Here is an 11,938-nt window from a genome sequence, read left to right as displayed (position 1 = left end):
ATAAAAGCCAGGGTCTCTGCTGGTGTCATCATTTATTAAAGTTTGCTCTATATAACCAATTTTATTATGGAATATGCAGTAGGAAGTGATTTTTATTTTGAGTATAATCAAAGATTTTGATATTGATTGAATGAATAATAGCTTGGAAAAAATAAAAAGCCATAATTTTTATGAAATTAATTAATTTTTTGAACTATTTTAAATGACCAAACGCCCTGACCATTGAAAACAAACGGGGTTTGTTTATTTGTTCGGGGGGATGTTATATGTCAGTTTGGTATGGCAAGTTGTTTGGTAAAGTTAACATACTTTTATGAGAGTTATCTCTCCTTAACCAGTCTTTGGTGTATTCATGCGGATTGCATTCCGTATTTGTATTATATGTTATTTTATGTTGTTCTCTTGATTTATTGTTACGATACCATGTGGATGTGTTTTTGAAGAATAGAACATTATTAACTTGAAATTCAGTTTAATTATTTATGCCGGATTGCAACATAAAACTGTGAAATTTTGTTCACAGGACAGAACATCACATTTGTAAACTATAAATAGTGTCTTCCTTAGTGAAGAATTGTCTCTAGTATGTGGACATAATTTCATGCATGTTTTATAAAAGTTTGTCACAGAGGTAAATTTTTCATAGTGTGGCTATTTTTTTCTGTCCCTAAAAGGAAATAATTTAGCAATCATTAAAATGTTTTTTTAAAATAAATTTAATAGTTAAATCATAATTGAAATTTAAATCAAGACACCACAGATGTAAACAAAATGGAAAGTGATGAATATAAACAGCTATAGACTTTTTGTGTGATGGTCAATACCCTCTAAGGTTTAATAATAATAAAAGAAAACCATTAAGATGGAAGGCTAATTAAGCAATTTGAAATTAAATAAACACAATGATATGTCAAATATAAAGGTTGACAAAAAAAACAAAACAGGAGAAAACATTAAAACTCATTATTCAAAAAGGACAAACAGAAACAGGTGTTGTACATATGCCATAATGAGATTGGACGCCACCTTAAGGTTCATAAGAAATGTACTAAGATATCTAGAATGAATCTTTTATATATCAGTTTTTGATGAATGTCGGAATCAAAATAAGAAAGCCAAATATGTTATGCCAGAATTGATGTCTGTGCCTGGAACATGATTTCACCATGAAATACATCCAACAAAGATCAAAAGTAGAATATATTTTCAAGGGACACTTTTACACAGAAGTGGACAATAATTAATAATAAAATTATGTCCTGGTCCAATTTCAAAGGTCATATCTGTGAAACTTTGTCCATGGGACATCATCTCATGGGGCACATTATATAATCCTACAACATAAGATCTTTGTTCAACATGGTCAAAATTATAAGTATTTTTGAAAGAACTTGAAATTTTAAAATGCAATTTTTTTCAGACTGACTCAGCCTATGCTGGAGTTCATCATCATGTTACTGGTGCATTATGCCATGGTTTTGGACTAGACTTTGGATTTACTTGGACAGACTGTTTCCACCCTGATTCAAATGTCACATTGAACTGCCTTCTGAAAGTGCTTCACCATGTCAAAGAGGTATGACAATTTTAAAGTAGCTGAAAACAATTATTTACATTTAAAAAAATAATACTTTAATACCATGACTGTTAATCATGCTTGTAATTTAAGTTGAATAATTAAACTTTTCTTGGAATGCTATTTAATGGAATGGACCACACCATATTATACCAATTTCTATATGAAGCAATCAAGGATATTGAAAAATAACAGAATTGACTTTATCAATAAATTAGTACACACAAAAGGGTGTGAACTGTAAAGGCCAATGCTTAAGAAGAATGTACTTTTCATCTCACCTGGCCCAGAGGGCAAAGTGAGCTTTTCTCATCACTTGGAGTCTGTCGTCGTCTGTTCACTTTTACTAAAATGTTCTGCTCTGAAACTATTGGGCCAAATTTAACAAAACGTGGCCTCAATCATCACTAAGGTATCTTGTTTAAAAAGTTTGTCTGATGACCCTTGCCTGCCAACCAAGATGACCACCACCATGGCTAAAAATAGAACATAGCTGTAAAATGCAGTTTTTGGCTTATATCTCGGAAACTAAAGCATTCAGAGTAAAACTTACAGGTGGCAAAAGGTTCATCAGATTTAGATTTATCTGCACTGAAATTTTCATACAAGTCCTTCAACTTGTTGGGTTGATGCCCATGAGTTAGTAACTTTGCAATATTTTTTATTATCTTATATTCGTTATAGTACATAGTGTATCTAATAATGTCTTATATCTAATACTTTAACTTATGATGTTAACCTTATTTTACATGATTTTCCAAAGCATCAGTTAAAACAGGTGAACGACAGAGCCTATAGTATTTCAAGTGAAAACTCTCTTTTTTTAAGTAATAGCATAAACTATATTTGGTATTTGGGATTGTTTCAATGTTAAATGTCCGTCTGGTAGTTTTCACCTGACCTCAATATAAAAATAAGAAGATAAATACAGTAACATACAAATTTATATATATATATATTAACCCATATCTCAGTCAGCTAGTGTATGGTTACACTCTGTATTAATCATGATGTTGCTTAACAAAGAAACTTTTAATTTTAGATCAACGACAATGCACTGCCACCAGTTTTGTATTTGCAAGCAGACAACTGTGGCAAAGACAACAAAAAACACTTTGTGCTGATGTTTTTAACTGCTCTTGTGAAGGCAGAGGTATTCAAGAAGGTAAGTCTAGAACATAATATGAAATATCCCATTTTATTATCCCTTGAAAATGTATTATTAAAATTTGTGGAATTTTAAGTTAGACAGCTGCCCACATTATGAATAGAAAGTTAAAGTGAAAGTGTATCTATTGTTACATTAATTTGCAATATAAACATAAAATTAAAAAAAAGAAAAAGACACATAAGCAGATACTTTATCAATAGAAATGCTTATCTAGATTGACATTTATTGAGGGAGTTTTTATTTGATAGGTTTAACAGCTAAAATAACTATTATTGAAAAGAAATGAACTCAGAAGCTGCAAAAAGATGAGAGCAAAACATTTCTGAAATGGTTTTCATTTGAAAGTACAAACATGTCCACATTGAACAATCCAAAGGTCGTACAGTTGATCATGACTGTTGCCAAATATTTTACCTTTTCTTCTGGTTGAAAGACTGATAGTAAAGATTTTATTTTTTGTGTTTGTAATGTTATATAAAAAAAGAAGATGTGGTATGATTGCCAATGAGACAACTATCCACAAAAGACCAAACTGACACAAACATTAACTTATTTTGCGAGGTTTTTTTTATTGGACAAAGTATATCAGCATCTTTTAAATTGATAAAACTTTTGTTGTAGATTAAACTTTCTTTTTTGATGGTGGGACACACACATGAGGATGTGGACCATCTGTTTAGTAGAGTCAGCACCAAGTTATGTCAAGAGAACGCACCAACGCTTCCAGAACTCCATGCAAGGGAAGCATCCATACATTCATCCATTGTTAGTCACCTCAACAGCATTTTCAATTTCAAGGAAAACTCATTAATCTAAACAGATGTGACGGAATTAAAGCTCCACATATATTTAAATTTGTAAAGGATGGTCCCATTGTTAAGATGTCAATAAAAGACTGGCCTTTGGAGTATGAGCAGTACAGAAAAGTGAACTTAGAGAACATTCCCACCTTACAGGTATATAAATATATGTCATTTGTGACTAATTGAATTTAAGTGTAAATATCATTGATGCAGAAACCCATCAACACATAATAATATCTACATAAAAATCATTAATATAAATATTTTTTTCTTGTGAATATTGATTGTCCCTCTGGTACCTTTTTCCCTCTTTTAAAGACTTTCTTCTGAATTTTTTGGATCAAATAATTAAAGGTATCCATTTATGAATTGATAATAAGGAGATATGTTATGATAACAAATAAGACCTTCTATTTATAAAAAGGTATATACAGCCGTTGCCAATGGGATAAATACACAGTTTTTTTTAGGTACACTTTCATGTTTTTCAACTGATTTGATTGAAATGTGTTGTCTCATTTTGCAAAATATAGACTTCATCATTTTTATATATGTGTACTGCAGTGGCGGATCCAGAGGGGGGGTTCCGGGGGTGCGCACCCCCCCTTTATTTTGGCCGATCAATGCATTTGAATCGGGACATATGTTTTGCACCCCCCCTTTGCCCTGGGCTAGCACCCCCCCTTTCGAAAATTCCTGCATCCGCCACTGTTACTGTGTCTGAAAAAAAAGTCTTTTATATATAGTTGCTGTTTTATTCACAAATTCACTCTTAATCTTAAAGGGACAAAAGCTGTCAAATTCATGTTCCCTGATTCTAATCAAATTCTCATATTTGAATTATAACAATGTAAAATATTTATCCAACTATTAAAAGTCTAAATAAAACAATAATCAAGGCACAGGCATGAAAAAACTTAGCTTCATTACATGTGTATTTGAGTCTAGACACCATCTAATTATTTATTGCGTTGACCTCCATAGTCATCGGATGACCATATAAGATGTAAACATAAATATAGATATAAATAGATTAAGCATTTACCTGTATTATAATGTGTATTAGTGGATAGAATCAGTCAATCATATGATTTACCTTTGTTTCTCTTGCAAGTGAATAATTCATAATCAATGTTTTTTGGCTCATTTTAACAAAATTGGACCTTATTGGCTACTGAAAAGGAAGTATTATTTCACTATTTGTATTTCATTACTGATTGATCAAAAACAATATTATATTAGGTTTTTCATATATCTGGTAGTTAGTGCCCCTTTAAAACCTTTTTAATAAGACTGGATACTTATTTCAGGAAATCTGCACATCCTTAAACCCTGTGAGGAAAAATCTAAAAATTGATTCAGTCACTGCAGCAATGAATAGGGATCTGCCATAACGGAAGCAAGCAGGACGTTTAACCAGGTATCAGCACACATGGTGGCAGGAATACCTTGAAGTATTAAACACAGATGATCCAGCACTCCCATCAGTACCATTACCAACCTCCTTACCAAAATTTCAGATTCCTGCAGTAGAAAGGCCATCTAGGGCACTGGATCCCAACATTTTGGAAGCCATCAATAGACATATTGTTCAGCTGCAGACTTCATCAGAGGTAAGACAAGATAATTTATTTTGTGAATTTGAAAGACCTCAATATTTTTTGGTATTAAGGTGGTACCCAACACCTTGATTAAAATTTATTTGGCTTGTTTAATTTTCTGAAAATTTTGACAAAGTAATTTCTTTGACCACCCTTTGACAAATATATAAAAATTTCTAAAAATTGGAAGCAACCATTTTATCAGAAAATTTACAGTGGTTATACAGCAGTTTGACAAACACTTAATTCGATCATTGAAAAGCTTAATATTCCAGTTTATTTAGTTTATTTCAAACCAAAAGCAATACAGCTTATAGGTATATCATAAATATATACATAAATATCATAACAGAACATTTTAAATACAATCGGAGGCAAGACTACATAGTATAATTCGTTCAGAAGAATGTCATGAAAATTTTATATCTGAGGCGTATTTCAGATATTTTCCTAAATTTGATAACTCTGATACATTCTTTGTTGACAATAATTGAACTAATTTAAAAACAGATGCATTTGTATAATAATACCTTTTTATATACATTTTTCTAATAATGTCATATTTTGGACATTTTAAAATAAAATGAAACTCATCCTCAATGTCACCCTGGTTACATAAGATACATAATCTTTCATTTCTTGCTTTTTTAATGAATCTACCATATTCAATATTTAATTTGTGTGAACACATTCTATACTTAGTTAAAAATCTAATACATTGTGGACTTAAATTTTTTGTCAAGTAAAACTGCAATTGAACATTATCCACAAGGTGTTTATAGATAGTACATTTTGATGATGAATCGAAAAACAAATTTCTTTCTTGAATAAAATGGTCAATAAGTCTTTGTTTGAATAAAATAATGAATGCTTCTTCGCATACAACATTCTGTGCATACCACACATGTCCAAAACCTAGGCTAAGTAACATACATTTAACACTATTAACCCATGATGACTTATTGCCTGATTCACACTCGTCATACATATCATTATATATAGCACTAAGAATACAATTTCTCGTCCGTAATAGACGAACCCAATATTTTAATATTTTCACTTTCCGAGATATCAATAAAGGAAATCTTCCCAACTCAGAATAAACCATTGCGGTAGCAGTGGATTTTTTAACAGTCAAAATGATTTTACAAAATTCTATATGAAGTTTTTCTATATCAGATGCATTATGAAAACCCCATATTTCACTTCCATATAATAAAACAGGTGATACATAGACATCAAATAAATACAATTTTGTTTGTACATTTAAACACATATGTTTTATTTTACTATACAACATTGATAAACATTTTCTGCCTTTGGCAGCAATATTTAACTGAGTTTGATTAAACTTTGCATTGTAATATAACATAACACCCAGATACAAATAATGATCAGCAACTTCAATAATTTCACCATTATAAAACCATTTTTCCTCACTTCTTAATTTACCCCCGTTTCTGAAAACAACCACCTTAGTTTTGCTTGTGTTTACAATAAGTTTCCACTTCTTACAATAATTATGTAATGAATTCAACATATTTTGCAACCCATCAATAGTTTCAGAAAATATAACAGTGTCATCTGCATACATCAATAAAAACAATGAAAGTTCTTTTATGTCTACTGGTAAACATAAGCTATTGATAAACTCATTTTCAAAATCATTTAAAAACATTGAGAATAGAATAGGTGATAATGGTTCCCCTTGCAATACTCCTTTTTCTACAGAAAAAATGTCAGAAAATTCACCTTTAAATTTACCACCAATACCACATTTGGCAAGCTTATAATATAAAAAATTTCTATTCAAGTTATCAAAAGCACTTTTATAATCTATAAAACAGCAATAAAGTTTTTTCTTCAGTCCCAAATATTTAGTAATAATTGATTGTAAGGCAAAAATAGCATCAGTTGTGCCATGACCGGGTCGAAACCCAAACTGAGCATCAGTTAAAATGTCATTTTCATTAGCCCACAATGTAAGCCTTTCATTAATAATAGTAGTAAAAAGTTTGCAGAAACAACTGCTTAGTGTTATACCTCTATAATTATCAGTAACATTTAAATTTTTTTTTTTATGCACAGGAATAAGTATTCCTTTACACCACTGTTTCGGCATATATCCAGTTTCAAAAATCACATTAAACAATTGCACAATTAAAGGTACGAGAATGTCTTTAAAATGTATAAAATACTCATTTAACAAATTGTCAGTACCAGGCGATTTGTTACATTTTAACTTCAACAAAACTTTACATACTTCTTCTTGAGTAATAGACGCATCAAGTTCATTATACACACATTCTTGGTTATCTGCTTTAACATCATTAGTTTTATTAGGACTGGTTTCAGTAGTTAGGTTTTTGAAATGATTATAAAAATCTGACGACTTTAAATTACAATTAGTGTTCTTTTTTTCCTTTTTTAAATACATCAAAAAACTGTTTCGGATTATGTTTTCGCCAATAGTCAATTTGGTTTCCTTCATATCTCAAGTAATTTCGTTTAATGCGATTTTCATACGATTTGTAGTTCTTCTTTGACTCAATCAGAATTTGGCGATTCAAATTATTTCTGTTCCTATTGAAACGCCTAATATTACGTTGATATATATAATACAGTTCTTTGCATCTATCGTCGAACCATGGTTTATCTGGTAGTGAGTTTTTATTGCTTTTACTGTTCGTATTGAAATCAACCTAGCTGTATAAATAATATTAAAAACTGATCATGTCATCATGTTTATTTTTTCATCACATTTTATCAAGTTGTATTGAACATTATTATCACACTTGACTTTTTATGCTAATGTATGTATGCAATGTACTAGTATATGTTTGTGTTTTGTTTGATTTTTCATTACGAGGGCCTCAGGGAAGATTAGTTATATAGCTAACTGTGTAACCCTCTTAAAATAAAGTATTGTTGTTGTTGTTGTTGTTGTTATTGTTCCTTTTAATACAATAACGTTTTTCACAAAATGGTTTGAAGACAGTATTCAATGTTTCAGTAAGTTTTATAACAGTATTCTCAATACTTTGTTCTGTACACACCATTTGTTCAACATCACTGTTCATTGTGTCCATATGACTAATCAAACTAGTTTGCATTTCCGTAATTTTGTCCGGATCCCATCTGTATGTGCTGTGAAAAATATTATCATCACTTGAATTGAATGTTTTTATACCAGAATCGGCTATTTCAAGCGTCAAACGAACCGGTGCATGATCAGACCACATATTAAAGTCCATAACAACAAATTCATTTACAAGATTTAAATAGTTTTTATGTATCAATGCATAATCAATAACACTAGATCCCAAATGGTTATAAAATGTTAATTTTCCTATTTTGTCACTAATTGATCGACCATTACATACCCGGAGTCCAGTAGATTGGCAAAGACGTAATAATTTCCTTCCGAAATTGTTTACTGTTTTATCCTCAGAAAATGGAACCTGTTCTTCGTCATCACTGTCATAGCTGATAAAATTATCAATGGTATTTTTAACCGTGATGTTAAGTTCATCGTCTTTTATAAAATCTGGTTTAACACCTATTCTACTGTTCCAATCACCAATAGCAGCAACAGGGCCTAAACTACTGTAACTTGCTATGTCTTCAGTAAGACAGTCATAAATATCAACATCATATTTGTCATAAAAAATGTTATTTTCATGGGGTACATATACAAAACATATATAAACATCATTGCTTTTATAAAAAAATAAAGTTTTGTCCACCTTTACCCATATAACAGTATCATGAGAAACTTTCAATATTTCTATATGCTTTTGCAATGATTTGTTGTACAAGAGTACCATTCCACCACCTTTACCTTTTTTTTTTGGATAACAATTGATTAAAAATTTATCACCAAATATTTCATCATTTATATCAGTATTTTCATCAATCCAACATTCAGATAAGAAAACAATATCATTCTTTACAAAATTTTGAACAAAGTCTGCATTTTCAAGCTTGTTTTTCAATGATCTATTTACATTCCATGAGACAATATTAAGCTTATGCCCAACCTCCTTTGAATCCTATGATTCAACAATCCCTTTTGGTTTGTACAAAACATTGTTTATGTAGAGTTTATTATAAACCATTCTAACAGTTTGTCCCTCATCTCTATTTTTCTTGAAAATAGGATACAGTTTTTTCCTTTCTGCAATAATTTCCGGTGGGTATTGTACATTTATATAGAAATTTGTACCCTTTAAATTTGGAGCCATAAACCTCACTTTTTCTCTTTGCTTATAATCGGAAAATTTTGCAATTATAGCACACTGTAATTAAAATGTTTAGCTGATTTTACAGAGTTATCTCCCTGTTGTGTTTAAGTACCACCGTAATGGCATCATTTTTTGGTTACTGTTTTACTAGGCCTTTTGAACATGGTTTTATAATAAAACAAATATTTTCATTTATTACATGAAATACATTGATTTCCCAGTTAAATAAAAACCAATAATTTCATGTTTATTTCACTCTCTGACGGCATACAACAATAGGCGTTGTCAAGACGTTGATAACATTGTATCAAAACAAATTTCGAATGCGTAGAAAAAAGATATAGTTCCTTACATGTAATTAATTTCTTTTAAAAAAGCCATTTGTCAATTTGTCAATGTAATAAAACGAATAAATAATTTAAGAATTCAAATATTGAAAAATATTCAACTTGTGTCCAAACAACACTGATAATTAACTCATCAAATGTGTATTCGCATTCCTGAATCAATGTGTTGTTCTGTTGCTCGTTGAATATTTTTCTCAATTTGAATTCTTCAAATAGTTATTCTATAATTATTACTGTCAATTCAGATTATTTTGCCATTTATTTATAAATGTGTTAATTGCAAAATAATTGATATTGCAAAATTTAAATACATTTTAAACTAAGAAAGCTAAATTACTTATATGCAGAATTTTCTAAAATTGCAAAAGTGAATCTGTTTATCAAATGCATGCAAATATTTCAAATGTTATAGTTAGTATGTGAAAGATTTAATTTGCTTACAAATTGCAATTGAAGCATTGTAGACTTCTAAAATGAAATTATTTTACACAGATTTATATTTGTAACAGAATTTGTAGAATAATGCTGTAATTTAAGTTTTAAATGTCATTATTTTTCTACTCTAATCTTGACAAATATTTTATCGATTTTCATAATGGGAACAATCTTTATTTATGAAATTCGTTATTCAGGGATTTGAAAGAAAAGTGTTATCAGTAAACAAAAAGCCATAAAATAAAGGGATGCAGCAAAGTCAAAGTTATTTTATGATATCACTGTGCTTTAATTACAGTTTTGCAACAATTTATGCATTTAAATTTAGTAGGAATATTTAAATGATTTATACATGTATATGTTTTTTTCAGATCCAGGTAGTGAGGCCAAGAAGACGTTAAATTTAACCAAGAACACCAGTCATTCTAAATATTTATTTGTGTTTTGTATGCCCACAAGTTTGAACTTTGAACTGGCATTTCGCACTAAACTTGTACATTTTTTATACAACCAGAAAAATTCGGTTTGGTTGGTATGATATTGTCGTCTGCTGCTTCATTGTCATCGAAAGACACATTCTGCTTTCAGACAATTATTAAAGTTTGAGTGAAAGAATGTCCATGAAATTTTTCGAATTTACAAGAAGCAAGAAGGTTAAATTGTTTAAGTGTATTGATGTCTCTTAAATTGTACTACAAGGTTCTATGCTACAAAGGGAAGTCTGGAATTGAGGCTGTGGGTTGATGGTTTTGCCTTAAAAAAAATATTTCCTATTCATTTTTATCAATATTTTTCAAATAACAAATATTTTGAGAAGTTTCAAGAAAAAAACTTCAAATGCACAGTTTTGTGAAAGAGACTTTTAAGATCTTAAACCACATTTATTTGGTGTCAAAAATTAGTCACAATCTTAATTTGGAATTTTCAAGCTGGAATATTGTGTTGAAATTTGTCCAAACTATTCAGGGTTTGACCTCTGGGGTTGTATCAGGCTGTGCTCGCCTCTGCAAAGCATTTTATTTTATTATGTTTTATTGTTCTTTGCTTTTTTATTTTAATGTTGGATAATTGTATATAGCTATTAATTTAAACAAATATCAATCTGTGTTGTGCATGTTTGTGACATACATGTGGAAATACTGCATCTAGTTAAGAAATTTATAAAATGTTTCCTAAAATAACCTCTTTCCTATAATTGACTTATTTAAGGAAAGGAAGTGAGAAAAAGTGTTCAAGTCTCCAGACTAGATTTGAATAGTCATCAACTATATAAAGAGACATTTTAATATCTTTTCATAAGAAAACTGATTATCATTTATAATTTATTTGTTGTGAATGGTACTATCTAACCTTTGTTGAAAACAACAACACATTTTCTTTTGTTTATTTAGTTGATGAAGGAATGATAATCAGTAAAACACTGAAATTAAAAACTTTTTTTTATTAATTTTATAACATGTTATGTTTAAATCATGCTTCTGTTGCACATTTTTTATTTAGTAATGTTGTTAAGTATACTAAGATAGATTTAATTAGCACTTTTGTATGAATTAAAACCAAAAGAAAATCAAAGAATTTAAAGTTTTCTTTATCACTTTTATTAATGAGTAATCATTTGATAAATGTTTTTCACTTTATGTTGTCATCATGCTGTTTCATTTGTACTCTTGTTATACTATTTTGTTGTAAAATATTGGGTCTTTTAAAGTAAGATTTTTCTCAGAACTTAATACGAGGAACGTATCTAAGAGCTTATAAAGG

At 29.8% G+C, this 11,938-nt stretch overlaps 1 long non-coding RNA gene across 1 annotated transcript; it reads left to right on the top strand.

Moving 5' to 3' along the window:
- The first annotated feature begins 1,265 nt into the window (after positions 1-1,265).
- On the top strand, positions 1,266-11,667 carry LOC134713943 (uncharacterized). The gene is made up of 5 exons (XR_010106438.1): positions 1,266-1,576; positions 2,619-2,741; positions 3,369-3,703; positions 4,861-5,163; positions 10,549-11,667. It is a non-coding gene; the product is annotated as an uncharacterized LOC134713943 (long non-coding RNA).
- The last annotated feature ends 271 nt before the right edge of the window (positions 11,668-11,938 follow it).

This window comes from Mytilus trossulus, chromosome 4 (genome assembly GCF_036588685.1).
Source record: "Mytilus trossulus isolate FHL-02 chromosome 4, PNRI_Mtr1.1.1.hap1, whole genome shotgun sequence".
NCBI classification, from domain to species: Eukaryota; Metazoa; Mollusca; class Bivalvia; order Mytilida; family Mytilidae; genus Mytilus; species Mytilus trossulus.
Note: the sequence above shows the minus strand (reverse complement) of the source record. Positions and strands in the feature narration are given on the sequence as shown.